Below are 14,558 nucleotides of genomic sequence, written 5' to 3'. Positions count from 1 at the left end.
GGTCTCCCTCCTCATTCCTCAGCTGCTCACGAAAGGCTGAGGGGTATAAAATTGACTCCCACACAAGGCCCGGCAGACACCTCTGCAGATAAATTCCTGTTTTGTTGGGGGGAAGCCCAGACGGAATCTTGGAGCTGGGAAACAGATCTACAGGCTGGCTGTCCGCACTCGCCTCTCGGTTCATCTGTCACTGCTCGCTCACTGCTGGTAATTCTGTCAAGTTGGAGCACTTGCCTGGTTTGGCAGCAAGTTGAGTGGAGAAGGATTCTCCCCCATTCCCTGGTAGAAACTTACTGCGTCCATGGATATTGGGGGTGATGCTTGAATTGGGACCAGGGGTGGCTTCATGGTGTGGGCCTGGGGTTATTGAGGTCTTCATATCCAGCCAACATTATGAGCATCTGTGCATCAGCCTGCAGTGGCTGCCCACCCACCAGGACCACCAGATGAGCCGAGAAAGCTGTACTCATCAGTCATCCCTGGATGTCCACTAGCCCATCCCAAAGGACCTGCTTCATCCCAGCCTCTGCTAAGAAATCCTCCCACATAATAACAAAGGGGAGGCCTATTCCTTTTTAACTGCTTCATAGTATTCCATTATGCACACGTGGTGTGGCTGCCGTGTTGTGGGAGGGGTGGACATTGATTGAACTAACGTGGGGACATGACTGATTATTCACAGGCTGGTCAGTGATTTACTAGGTGCCAGGCACAAAGCCCTGTCTAATTGGTACAAGAGCATCTCGTTTCATCCTCCAAACAACTTGTAGGGTAAGTACTATTATCCCTATTTTACAGGTAGGAAAATTGAAGCACAGATAAGTTAAGACATTTGCCCAAGATGACACAGCTAGTAAGTAGCAGGGCAAGAATGCAGCCCAGGCCTGACTAACCCCCAATGCTACCCTTGTAGCCACCGCCTCTCTCAAGGAGAAGCAGAGGAGATGGCTGCTGAGTCATATCCAGGACCCAGTACTCAGGAAATTTGCTGAAGTCTTACTGTTGAAAGAGAAGATAAGAGGACATGACTGCACCTCACTCTTTGTGCCTGTTAGAGCCCCAGGTATGACGATACCTCCCTGTCCATACTCAATAGCTGTGAGGAGCCAGGGTGGGTGTCTGGCTGCTGCCAGTGACAAATAGCTGAAACTCAGCAGCTGGATCCAAAGCCTTTGGCTTTTGGTTTTTTGCTTTTGCCTGAAATAATCAGATAATTACAGCTGAAGCAAGTCACTCAGCTTGACTTGCAGAAGCCAATTGCCTCCTTCCTGGACTTGTTCTCCCTGAGGGAAGCCTTGGTTCTGCTGTCCCTGACTCTGGTGCGATCATCATCAAAGCCAATACCCTAAATCCCAGCGTCAGCTCTTGTTCTTTTGCAATCAGAGAGCCTGGGCCTGCGGTCTTCAGGGAGGTGCTCAAATTGACCCTTTCTGGTAGCAGGGTATGGGATCGGGGTGCAAATATTGCCAACTGAGTTCTCCCCAGCTCCGACCATCCTGTAAGCAACCCGGAGCGCTGGAGGGCCAGGCTGGGCTGGGCCTGGTGCCTGACCGCTCCCGGCACATGTGCCACTTGAGACTCCAGCATGCTCGCTCTTCTGCCTGCAGCAATCCCAGGCTGGGCCAACGCTAATATTTACATTCAAAGGCAAGGCTGCAGCTCAGGGCTACTTCCGTCCCTGTGGCTTTCCTGGGCCCAGGGGATAGCTTTGCAGAGCAGGGTGTTGGGAGACAGCTTGTGTGGGCTGAGCGAGATAGCACGCAGGGAATTAGGCCCAAGGACTCAAATAGCAAAAATAACTGCAGTGATGATAATAGCAACTATTTATATAAAGTACTTATGATATGCCAAATGCTGGGACAAGTGTTTCCCATGCTTTTTTTTTTTTTTTTTTTTCTTTCTTTTTTTTTTTTTTGAGACAGCGTTTCACTTGATCACCCAGACTGGAGTGCAGTGGCCTGATCATGGCTCACTATAGCTTCGACCTCCCAGGCTCAGGTATCCTCCCATCTCAGTCTCCCAAGTAGCTGGGACTATAGGCACATGCTACCACACCTGGCTAATTTGTGTATTTTTAGTAGAAACCGGGTTTCACCCTGTTGCTCAGGCCGGTCTCAAACTCCTGAGCTCAAGCGATCTGCCCTGCTCAGCCTCCCAAAGTGCTGGAATTACAGGCATGAGCCACTGCCCAGCCATCCCATGCATTTTAACTTTAGTTCTCACCCCAGTGCTCCAAGGCAGGTGTATCATAGTTTTACAGGGTAGAAAACAGAGGTAGAGAAAAGTAAGTTGGCTAAAAATCATACAGCCAGGAAGGAAGGGATCTGGGTGCACAGCTGAGCAAATGTATCTTGAGACTCCTAAAATCAAATGCCTACAGGGGCTGGGTGGTTTAATTCGATGAGTAAAATCTGGTAAGTTGAAGGCACTAGGGAGGGGTGGGGATTGGGGCCTACTGGGATGGAACACACCATCTATTACCCACCTCCAGCTAGTTGTTGCTGCAGGGAAATGTGTGCCCTGTGGGGCCAGCTTGTCTGATTTTCGAAAGAAAATCTTAGCATGTTTGTTTCTACAATCGGGGGGAAAACACATATTTATACATCTACAGGTTTTTCTTTGAAGTCTTCTAATTTTTCAATGTTGGCAACACATTCCTTTTCTTAAAAAAACACAGCAGGAGCCAAGTCAAACATGTGTTCGGGTGACAGCACTGCTCTAACTGCTAAGCCCAGCTTGCTTACACTGTGCTTTACCTCCACCACGCAGGAGGCAGGACTGCGACTTCAGCTTGGAGAACCACAATCTGGATTGTCACCCCTGAACCCCTTTCGAGGTGGATGTTTGGGTGCACCCTTAGATTCAGACCACTAGGTCTTTGCTGGGCCCCGCACTTCAGAAGGCTTCACTCTGGTCCTCCTACAGCTGTGCCTCCTTTCCACCAGGCAGAAGATCTGCTGGGCCTAGAGACCCACAAAGTTCCTGCCCCAAAGGCCTCGAGCCCACTTTCGGGACCTGTGCATCAGTTATCTGTTGCCGTGTCATAAGCCACCTAAACTTAGGGGTAGGAAGCACCAATCATTTCAATATTATTCTCAACCCTCTCTGGGTTCTGGGGGCTGGCTGGGTCCGTGGAGAGGCTCTTCCTTGCACCTCTCCTGAGGTCCTGTCAGAGGGTGGCTGGGCTGGAATCACTCATATCTGCAGTTGATCTGGCTGGGGCTGACACCTTGGCTGAGCTGTGGCCAGAGGATCTGCACACGGCCCCTCCATGCGGCTGGTGCTTACTCACAGCCTGGCAACAAGGTTCAAAGAGGCAGGACCAGGAGGAAGCTGAGCCACCTTTTATGACCTAGACTTGGAAATCACACAGTGTCACTTCACCGTGCTTTACGGCCTGAGGCAGTCACAAAAATTCATCTGGATTCAAGAGGCGGAGGTAGAGACTCTACTCCTCTTGAGGTGGATGGGTAAGGTCACATTATAAGAAGAATCTATGAGATGGGAGATACTTCTAGGGCTGTCTTTGGCAAATAGACTCCATCTGCAACAGCCTACATGCTGCTCTCCCTCTGAGGTCTTCCTGAGGATGCACCCTGCGGGAGGCAAGGCCAAGGAGCTGCTGCCGGGGCTGGGGTGGATGGAGCCAGCTGCAGGCTGGTCAGGCACCTGCTGGGCGTGCACACGCCACACACAAGGCCCTCTGACCCTGCCAGTGTTAGGGGCAGGCTGCCTGGAGAGCAGCACAGGACCCTTGGACTTGCTTTGAGGAGCCCCTACTGAGAGCAGCATGTGGACAAGATAGAGGACCGCTCCTGGGGGATCTGAGCGATGGCCTCCACTGAGAAGAAAGGGGTGTGGGGAGGAGAAGAGAGATGGAGATAAATGAGCCTGCTGTGTGTCCACCAACGTCCTGACAAACAAGTCTCGATTGAGGTGGAAGGGAGGCTCAGGGCTTGCAGGATGCTCTGTGGGATTGTTCGTGGAACTCCAGCTTGCAATGACACACAAGCCAGTTATCATGCAGTGAAAGTCACTGGGCGGATTTGGGCCAAGCTGCAGGCCTCCGTAGCAGGCAGGCGTTAAAGCACCGGTTGTGCATATCTAAGTCACCTGGGGGGACTTGAAGACCTCCTGGTGCCTGGGCCCGCGGGTCTTCAGGATTGTGATGCGATTGGCCGCTTTGTGGCCCATGTGTGGGGATTTTTAAAAGCTCCTAAATGATTCTAATGTGCAGCCAAGTTTGGGGTCCACTGAGCCAGAGGAGCAATAGCAATAACTTGGGCCTTAATGAGGGAACAGCTGGAATAAGTCCAGATGGCAAGGGAAGGCGTTGCAGGTGGGAACAGCTGCAGCAAGAAGGGGCCGTGGGAATACACATTGCAGAATTTGGGGTAATATTGGGGAGCAGTAAAACATAAGGTCAGGTATTCAAAGGTGCTAGTATTAGTAATAGTAAAAAAAGTGGTGGAGTTCTGCAATCTGTGCTTTGCTGATACATTCTTATTAGGTTCTTACAACAACCCCGTGAGGTAGGTATTCTAATTCCCATTCTACACATGGCACAGACAGACTGCATGACTTGTCATAGCTAACCCTGAGTTGGGATTTCAATATGTGATTCTTGAATTCTGAAGGCCATACTTGGAGGGTTCCTGGTGCAAACGTGGGTCATTCCAGACTTGACGTAGAGGTAACATAAAGCCAATGTAGTGAACTGGGGTTCGAGCGAAGTGCCGTGTTGGAGTAGGTATCTATGAGGTGGTGAGCATGGCAGGGTAGTGTGGAGGGGAGAAGATGGGATGGTGTGTGTGTGTGTGTGTGTGTGTGTGTGTGTGTGTGTGTGTAACAGAGAGAGTGAGCGATTAAGCGAGAGAGAACGGTGGCCCATATCCCCTAGAGGATTCAACTCCGGGGACCTGAACAGCTCCTTTCAAGCTGTGGTTCCCTTTCTGCTAGGGGCAAATCACTTGAGGAGGTCTGGACAGTCTTCTATAGCCTGTGTGCCTGTGTGGTCTCATGGAGCCTCAAGCCTCCCGGCCTCAGCACGTGCTATTTTCTTGAACTCTCACATGTTTTCCACCTTTTTCAATGCTGCTCATCTTTGCACGCGTTGCTGAGATGTCACTAGCTCCTGGGGTCGAACGGAGTTTCAAGTTTGAGCTCTGACACATACTAGCCCTGTCTTCCTGGGCAAGTTACTCAACCTCCCTGATTCTCAGCTTCTTCAACTGTAGGAGGAAAAGAGTAAAAATAGTCCTTACCTCAGAAGGTGCTGGGAGGTTCCATGTTATCATGCATGCAAGCTCTTACGACAGAGCCTCATTCAGAATGAGCGCTCCTCAAAGGCTGCACCCACCATGCCCTCGTAGTGCCCACAGCTGTATAATGGCTGCCCCTCTTTGAGACTGGAAGCCCCTTGAGGGCAGAGGCCATGCCTGGTCACCACTGAAGCTCTGTGCCCAGCATGGAGTAGGCATGTTAGGGATTGTTGAATGCTCACTCAGTACCTCTTCCCTCCTTGCCAACAGAACCCCAATGTTGCTGGGAGCAGGGATGTAGCTACCAAATACATCCCACTTTCCATACTCCTTTGCAGCCAGAGATGGCCACGTGATGCATTCTGTCCCACCGGGTCATCTTAGTTTGGGCTCCTAGAAACAGACTCCTTGAAGGCAAGAGTCAAGGGCAAGTAGCTTATTTGGAAGGTGATTCCTGGAAGGGGAAATGAGACAAGGAAGAGAAGCCAAGTGCAGAGAGTGTAAGTGAGCATCACATTATTGCTGGGGGTAACACTGGGGCCATATCCTGCTGGGAACCTTTGAGAGCTGGTATACAGCAGGCCCCCAATTTTCCCACCCGAAGGCCAGAAAGCTGGGGTATTTGCCCACCAACCACTGTCTGTCATTGGTTGACACTGCTTCTGGGCAGCTAACTCTGGCCTCTCTGTGTGACTACCTGAGCAACCGACTGGGGCCAAAGAAAGGTGTTTGTAGAAGAAGGTTTTGTGGAGCCCAGATGATGAATGCCAAGGGGATGTGGGTAGGGCAGGCACCAGTAGTGTCTGTTATGGAAGCGTAAGTCTACATTGTTGTAAGGGATGTCCAGAAAAGCCCCCCAAATGGAGACTGAGTCATCAGATACGGCCCCTTTTGCTCAGGATCTCCCCACTTTCCTTTTGGATAGAATACAGACTTAATGGCTAAAGCTGTGGCAGCCTTCTATGTACATGAGGCAAAAGCCAAGACAGCCACCAGGACTTCTCTCTGTTCTGACACCTTTTAGTTATTATTTACTTGTGGACATTATGTCTTATAAGAAAAATAAAACCCCTCTCTTTAGCGTTTTAGGTGGCCATTGATATCTGGGTTTCCTGTTACTTGCAGTGTAACTCAATAGAAGTTCAATAATTCAAAAATGTTGAAGAGTGACTGAGGAAGCAGTGGGGTAGAGTGGAGTGGAGAGCATCACTGACTTATAGAGATGCCCAGAGGTTTGACTATTTTCCTATACTGTAAGCTCCTGAGAGCTGGATGGGGATTATTTTTGCTCATTATTTTATCCTCGGCATTTAGACCAATGCTTTGTAGAAGAGACTTGTGATCATTATTTCTTGAATAAACAAATAGCCCATGATCCTGGGGAAGGAGAGGAAGCTACAGATGCTCTAGACACAATTTATTTGAGTTTGCATTTATGGAAAGTCTTTTCATATACCAGATTGTCCTTCCCTTTCGCTAGAGGGAGAAGGGTTGAGGAAGGGAGAGAAGTGAGAGCAAATGAACTAGGATCGAGTATTGAAAGTTGAGTAGGTTAGATTTCCTCTCTCTGAGCCTCAGTTTGCTCATCTGTAAAGTGGGGATAATAACCATACCAGAGTTTGTTGTGAGGATGAAATAAGAGAATGTATAATCAGTGATTTGCAGAGTTCCTGGCACACAGTAGGTCCTCAAGAACGGATACTTGATTATTATTATTGTTTTTGTTATTACTAATAGGTACCTCTACTGGACCCTGTAGAAAATAACTAAGACATGGTCCTTATCCTCAGCTCATGATTCTGATAGGAGGAACTCATTGTATTATGAAGGAGGATAAATCGTATGATTCCCAGTTTATAACTGGAGACATGAACTCTGAAGTGTTATAAAATGTACCTGAGGGCCTGGTACAGATCTGTAATCCCAGCACTTTGGGAGACTGAGGTGGGAGGATCACTTGAGCTTAGGAGCTCAAGATCAGCCTGGGAAGCATGGTGAAAACCCATCTCTACAAAAAATATAAAAAATTAGCTGGGTGTGATGGTGCACACCTGTAGTCCCAGCTATTCGGGAGGCTGAGGTAGGAGCATCACTGGAGCCCAGGAGGTTGCATTGAGTCACAATCGTGCCACTGCACTCCAGCCTGGGAAACAGAGAGACTCTGTCTCAAATAATAATAATAATAAAATAAAAAATAAAAGGTACCTGAGATCAGCTGACTGGTTTGTGGCCGGGATCTCCCAGCAGCACCATGCAGGAACTCTGGAGGAATACTTGAAGTGTTACTCATTTAGGGACACATTCAGCAAAAAAAATTCTGTGACTTGGTCTTGTACCCAGGATCAACATTTGACAAGGGTCCCAGGGGGCTCTCTGTGATGGCAGCTCTAAGCCCAATCTCGCCTCACCTACTTCCCCCCACCATCCTCTGGGCCTCCAAAACCTCCCAAGGCCATTCCAGCTCTGAACTGGAAAATGCGTTTGTTGAAAGGGGTTGAACTGGCATGAAATGACTAAAGGAGGTGCAGTTTAGCAAAGTCACGAACTGGTGATACCTTCTAAATTAGGATGAGGGACTGTACTTCCCAGATTAGTCACTGAGCAAGCTCCTTCATTCTCAGAACTGCCGCGGTGCTGCTGGTTGGACAGTTATTCTCACCAACAAGAAGGCAGACCACGGTGAGTCTATCTACAGCTGGTCCGGCTTACTGAGGGGAAAAGAGAAGACTTCCCCTTGTAACCTGGCTGGAAGCCTTCCCAAGGTGGGTGAGGACATTTCCAAAATATTTTTATGCTAATTAATGGAGGTATTAAAACGTACTGGCTAAATAATGCTGCCATAGAAAGAAGCTCAGGATGGAAGCATGTCTAACTTCCCTGTAAGTAGGCTTCCTTGTTGAGCATTAAAACCCTCACAAATTCCCTTGTGGCTTCATCATAGACTCTGTGGTGACCACTACCTATGGACCACTATTATGAGACCACTGTCTCATAAAGTGACTTTCTAAAGGCCTCAGATGGTCATCTTCAGAGCGTGGAGGAAGAGGGATCTGGGGCTGAGAAGACTTGATTGGTCTCAGGCTCAAGAAATCAGTACCAGCCCAGGTAATGCTGGACTTTGGGTCTCTCCCCGTGCCTCCTTTGATAGTTTGGTGTCTTGAGGCACAAGGCAAGGGGACCTCTCCTTCCTCCAGCATCTTGTCACCTAAGATATGATTTTCCTATGGTGACACATTCCCACAGGCATAGGTCAATTCTTCGTGTGAAACAAATCAGCAAAAAAAAAATCATCATGGGACTCGCCATAAATCCTCAAGAGCATGTAGTGGGGTGGCAGGTGACTCTGGAAGTGTGAAGGCATGAGGTTTTTGTTCCTGGTGTTTCTCTCTACCCTCGTCCCCTTCTCCATTCTGGCTGCTGTGTGCATTTTGTTCTCATTGCCTCGGGAGAGGATGGTCCAGCAGAAACTCGGAGAAAGAGAATGTCAGCTCTTGGCCTTGAAGATGCAAAATCTTAGGCCTCCGGGGATGAGATGAGAAGGACTGATGGGCATTGGTGATGGAAGTGGGGAGGAGAGCTGGGAACAAGTTGAATTTCTGGGCCTGGAGATGGCAAGGTTTCTTCTGGGTGGGGAAGGAAGAGAGATGGAGGGGACACAATAAAGGAGAGAGGTCCTGAGGCCATGTGGGCTGGAGGAGACTCAGCCTCCAGGCACTGCCCAACCCCTCCTGGAGAGGGGACTTGGGTCACCCACCAATGATGCCCAAGGGCTCTCAGTCAGCGCCTCCACACCCTCCAGCTTATTACTGCATTACCATCCAGCATCAACACATGGGAGTTGCAAGGGTGGTCCTTTCTGTGGATGGCTGGTGGGACCTCCTAGCCCAGAGGGGAACTTCCAGTCACATCCCGAGGGCTTGTCTGGCACCTTCTACTTCTCCCTCATGGATGTTCCTGTTTCAGCATCTCAGGCCATCTGCAAACTGTGGAGATGGGGTGGGGGTCTGGACATGTGCTGGGGTAGCAGTGATAGAAAGGACAGGAGGACAGGCTCCCTCAGCACTTCTACCTCCCTGAACCTGCCAGGGTCCACCTGCGGAGGTGGGGCGATGGTGACCTGCAGTCCCCAGGAGCCCTTTAATTACAGAAGCTCATGGCGTGCAGAGGGAGGCGAAAGACGGGCCATGGGGTCACGCAAATCTGAGGACTGGCTCCAACTCCACCTTTGTCTCCCTCTTCGGAAAGCTGAACAGGGTGCAACGTGAGAAGGCCGTCTTCCTTCCTGCCTTGCAGGCGCTCTGGGGATGCTGCTTGTTTTCTCTGCTCTGCCAACTCTCCCCTGGGGACTCTCCTCCCGGCCAGGCTGCCCTGGAGGGTGGAGTCTCCCCGCTGCCCTCCTGCTCCACCCCCCAGTCCACAGACCTTTTAATTTAAAGAGTTCATTGCTACAGGAAACAGATGGGAGTCACAAAAATAATAAACAGAGAATTTCAAAGGTTCCGGAAGCTCAGAGTCATGGTCTCAGGCCCATCGTTAAAGACTTCCTTCTGAGATGGGGCCTGAAAATGACTGCAGCCACTGGTGTTTCAGCCACTGGGATGGCCAGGCAGGGACCTGCAGTGCTGCAAACTGTCAGCCCCTGGACTAGTGTGTAACTCTCACAGTCGTCTTGCAATGGGAGGGTGTCATGACCCCCACTTTACAGATGTAAAACCTGAGTTCAGAAAGCAGGATTGGCCGCATGATTTAGGACGTCCAGTGTAAAATAAAAGTGTGGGGCCCTTGGTTCAAAAATTAAGAACTTCAAGACGGAAACCACAGCAGAGTGTTAAACCAAGTGAGGTGTCCTGGTCACCGGCCCTGAGTGACTGCCTGGGACACAGGCTGGTGAGGTCAACCCTGTCGGAGATTAGGTAACTAGCCCAAGGACACCAGCTAGTGAGAGGCAACTGCGGTTTTCATACAAGGTCTAGGACAGCCTTCAGCTGAATTTTGCTATCTTCCTGGTCTTTACCTGCGGACACCCCCATCCCTCCCTCCCACCCACCATGGCTTGGCTGTCGGCCTTATTTTTATAACTTAAAAAGCATCATTAAAAAGTAAAGCATGACTTCAAGACACCAACACCACACAAATCCTGATGTTGCTCCAAGAAGCCCTTTGGCTCTTGCTAAAACGGAAGCAGAAGAGGCGATTGGGCATTGCCCCACCTCCTCCTCCATTCAATTAACTTGACAAGGAAACATTTTTGAGACAGATGATTCTCATTTTTAATGCAGTTTGAAAGTCCCTAGGGGCAGGAAGACACTCGGGCTTGCCTACTTCAGGAAGTGGTGTCTTCCCTCCAATTTATATGAACTTCATTTTAAGAGACCTCAGCTGGCTCAGCCCACATACATAAGCTTCCCCAATGGGATATGCATAATATAGGGTTTACGGCACACATTCGATGCAATAGCTTAATACATGTTTATAAGAATATATATTTGTATTTTATGCTATTATCACAGTGGTTCTCAGAGGAGAGAACGACTTTACAGCTTAGGGGAACATTTAGCAATGTCTGGAAGCCATTTCTGCTGTCACAGCTAAGAAGCAGCTGCTATCGTCTTGTAGTGGGTGGGGCTTGGGGGTGCTGCTAGACATCCTACCGTGCACAGGGGCAACCCCAACAAGAGAGAAGTATCCAGCCCAAAATGTCAGTGCTGAGGCTGAGAAGCCACAACAAGCAATCATAATTAATTTTGGCATTGTCAAGGAATGAAATAGATTACTGGGACTGGAACCCCACTTTGTAAAAAATCTGCCCTTAGGAAGTAAATTTTTGAGTGCTGCCAACTGAATTTGTGACTATTATGTAATAACTAACTGGGTCTCAAGTTAGGAGTCAGTTGAACCTCAGATAATCTTCACAACTCCCTCCAAGAAGTTTGAATTTTCTTTCTTTTTTTTTTTTTTTTTTTTTTAGAGGCGAGGTCTTGTTATGTTGCCCGGGCTGATATCGAACTCTGATACTCAAGTGATTCACCTGCCTCGGCCACCCAAAATGCTGGGGATACAGGCATGAACCACCACATGCCTGGCCAGAAGTTTGAATTCTTACACTCATTTTGTTGATGGGAACACTGAGCCTCAGAGAAGAGAATTAGGGCAGGACTTCCTGCAGGTGGTTTTACCCAGAGATGCTGTCAAAGAGTCAACCAGGACAACCTGGGTTCTTTCTCTCAAAGATCTACTTTTATTTCTTGGTACCAGGCCAGCTGGGCTTACCCCACTCGTCGGAGCTGGGGGATACCCACCTCCCTACCTCTGGTTTAAGAATCTCTCCTCCTTGCATCTGCTCACAGTAGATCCTGTTTTTCCTTCCTTTCATATACCCCATCTACAGTACTATCTACAGTACTTGCTTTTTCTTTAAGGGAAGCACCCTCTTTCCAGAAGCTAGAGGTAGACAGACTCTGAGTCTGGGAATGGAGTGTGTAAACCAGGTGATAGCAGCCAATGTATTAAGTTACCCTGCCCACAGCGACTGGCTTGGGATAGTCACATAACCCAGTCTGAACCATGAGAGGTTTGCTGCCCTATTGCTATCCCAGAGGACCCAGCCTAAGGCTGAACTCCAGTGAGCTGCCAGATAAAACACAGGTGGCCCAGTTAATTAATTCAACAACGAATATGTTTTTAGTACAAGTATGTCCCAAATGGGCCAGGGACAGTGGCTTATGCCTGTAATCCCAGCACTTTGGGAGGCCGAGGTGGGCTGATCACTTGAGGCTAGGAGTTGGAGACCAGCCTAACCAACATGGTGAAACCTATTTCTACTTTCAATAAAAATGCAAAAAATTAGCCAGTTGTGGTGGCCGGTGCCTGTAATCCCAGCTACTCAGGAGGCTGAGGCAGGAGAATAGCTTGAACCCAGGAGGCAGAGGTTGCAGTGAGCTGAGATTGTGCCACTGCACTCCAGCCTGGGTGTCAGAGTGAGACTCTGTCTCAAAAGAAAAAGTATCTTCCAAATATTTAGCGGGACATACTCATACTAAGTAAAGTACTTCTTGTTTATCTGAAATTAAAGTTTAACTGACGTTTTATATTTTTATTCGCTTAAATCTGGCAACCGGTCAGCGGAAGCTAAAAAGGAGCTGCCTCTTGGTGACATCAATGTGAGCCCTGAACTGTACCTAAAGCCTAAGTGCGCATGGACTTGTCGCTGAAAGATTGTTAAGGAATTTTCTGGACCTTATCAAGGCCTTGGCCTTAGGAAATGTAGAAAGTCTTGTGAGGTGACTACACTTCCTTGCCCGTCACAGTGCTCAGCGTCCAGTGACAATAAAGACTTACTGGGTAACAAGGCTCTGTGCATAGCTCACTTCTAATAACTACCTTCATTTTTTTGAGCATTTACCATGCCCCAGACACTGTGCTTTAACTTAAACTACTTCCCACCCTTCAAATATATGTGAGATAAGTAACACCACACCCATTTCACAGGTGAGAAAACTGGGGTCTGGAAAGGTGGCTTACCCTTGACTTCAGGGCACAGGCTGAGAAAATGAGAAACAGAGAACTTGAACCAGGTCCTCCTGGCTGCAAAGCCCGTGCTGCTTTCTTGACAGCTTGCCACCTCTCAGGCCCCACACCTTGCCTGCTGGTCAGGCCCCTTGGAAGGAACCTAGTGTTATCCCTGACCCCGCTCTTCCTCTCTCAGTCCCTGAAGGCCCCCATTAGCTGCCCACCTCCTGCTTGAAACAAGCCGCAGAACATCTGGAAGCCCTGGGAGGCCGTTTCTTTGACAACCTTCGATTTAAAAGCTCATGGAAATTCTTGCTCCAACTGCTGTGACGTGAGCAGCCCAGGTACACAGCCCTCTGGAGGCCAGAAGGGGCTGCCAACATCTGCTTCCCATTACCTGGAGGAGGGACTTCACCACCAGTCGCTGGTAACAGGAGACCCTGGCCTCTGATTTATGGCCCAATTGGAATGAGGCCTCGGAGCAATTACTTGTTGGATTGAGCCGGGAGAGGGGCTAGAGCTTTGCAAAGCGGAAAGCAGCGCCTGGCTGGCAGCACTGTCTCCCCAGGCAGACAGGGACCATCCAGTGAGTACCTTCTTACTGACTTAAGTTACCTAACTTTCATGGATCATTGCCTATGTACCAGGCACTCTTCTAAGTGCTTCATGAATATTCATTCAGTTAAGCCTCCTTAGGAGGGAGATGCTATGATCATCCCATTTTATGGTTGAGAAACTGAGGCCCCCAAAGATTATACGGCTTGCTGCAGTCACGTAGCTAGGCACATAGACTCCGCTGGATTTGAATCTAGGCCCCGGAATTCATCCTCTCAACCGTTATGCTGCTCTGCAAATGAATAATCTTTAAAACATGTAAATTGGACCACTAGATTCCCAGCTTAGAACCCCGAGTGGCTTCTAATGACGGAGTGAAACCCAAAGTTCTCAAACTGTAAGAACCTCTGGTCTTCTGTTCTCCTTGCCCGTTCCCCTCCAGCCACCTTGCCTGTTCTTGCTTCCTTTTGTTCATTTCTTTTCTTTTTTTTTTTTTAAAAAAAGAAAAAAACCAGCTCTATTGAGCTATAAATAACATAAGGCTGGGCATAGTGGCTCAAGCCTTTATCCAGCACTTTGGGAGGCTGAGGTGTGGAGGTCACTTGAGCCCAGGAGTTTGAGGCCAGCCTGGGCAACACAGCAAGATACCACTTCTACAAAAAATTAGCCGGGCGTGATGGTGCACACCTGTAGTCCCAGCTACTCAGGAGGCTGAGGCAGGAGGATCTCTTGAGTCCAGGAGGTCAAGGATGCAGTAAGCTATGATTGTGCTCCTGTACTCCAGCCTGGGTGACACAACAAGACCCTGTCTCCAAAACAAAAAATAAAAAAAAAAATCTCATAAAACTCACCCATTTAAAATGTACAGCTCAATGGTTTTAGTATCATATATTCACAGAGTTGTGCAATGATCATCACAATCAAATTTTAGAATATTTTCATCATCCCCAAATTCCCCATCAGTGGTCATTCCCATTCTCCCTCCCCTCTAGCCCCTGGTAACCATGAATCTGCTTTCTGTCTCTACAGATTTGCCTATTCCTGGCATTTCATACATATGGAACCATACAATATGTGTTTTTTTTTTGTGATTGGCTTCTTTTACTTGGCTTAATGTTTCAAGATCCATCCACATTGTCTCATGAATCAGTACTTTATCCCTTTTAGAGGCCAAACCATATTGTGTTGTATTGGTTTGCACTTTATCCATCCATTAGTTGGTGGGCATTGGGG

General features: G+C 48.7%; 1 long non-coding RNA gene across 1 annotated transcript in view; it reads left to right on the top strand.

Annotated features, from left to right (window-relative positions):
* The first annotated feature begins 7,870 nt into the window (after positions 1-7,870).
* The window catches only part of LOC107128960 (uncharacterized), a 136,971-nt gene continuing 130,283 nt past the window's right edge, over positions 7,871-14,558 (top strand). The window contains exon 1 of the long non-coding RNA XR_006696045.3: positions 7,871-8,023. This is a non-coding gene — a long non-coding RNA (uncharacterized lncRNA). The remainder of the gene's footprint in view (positions 8,024-14,558) is intronic.

Source organism: Macaca fascicularis, chromosome 2 (genome assembly GCF_037993035.2).
Source record: "Macaca fascicularis isolate 582-1 chromosome 2, T2T-MFA8v1.1".
Taxonomy (NCBI): Eukaryota; Metazoa; Chordata; class Mammalia; order Primates; family Cercopithecidae; genus Macaca; species Macaca fascicularis.
This window is presented reverse-complemented; position numbering and strand designations above follow the sequence as displayed.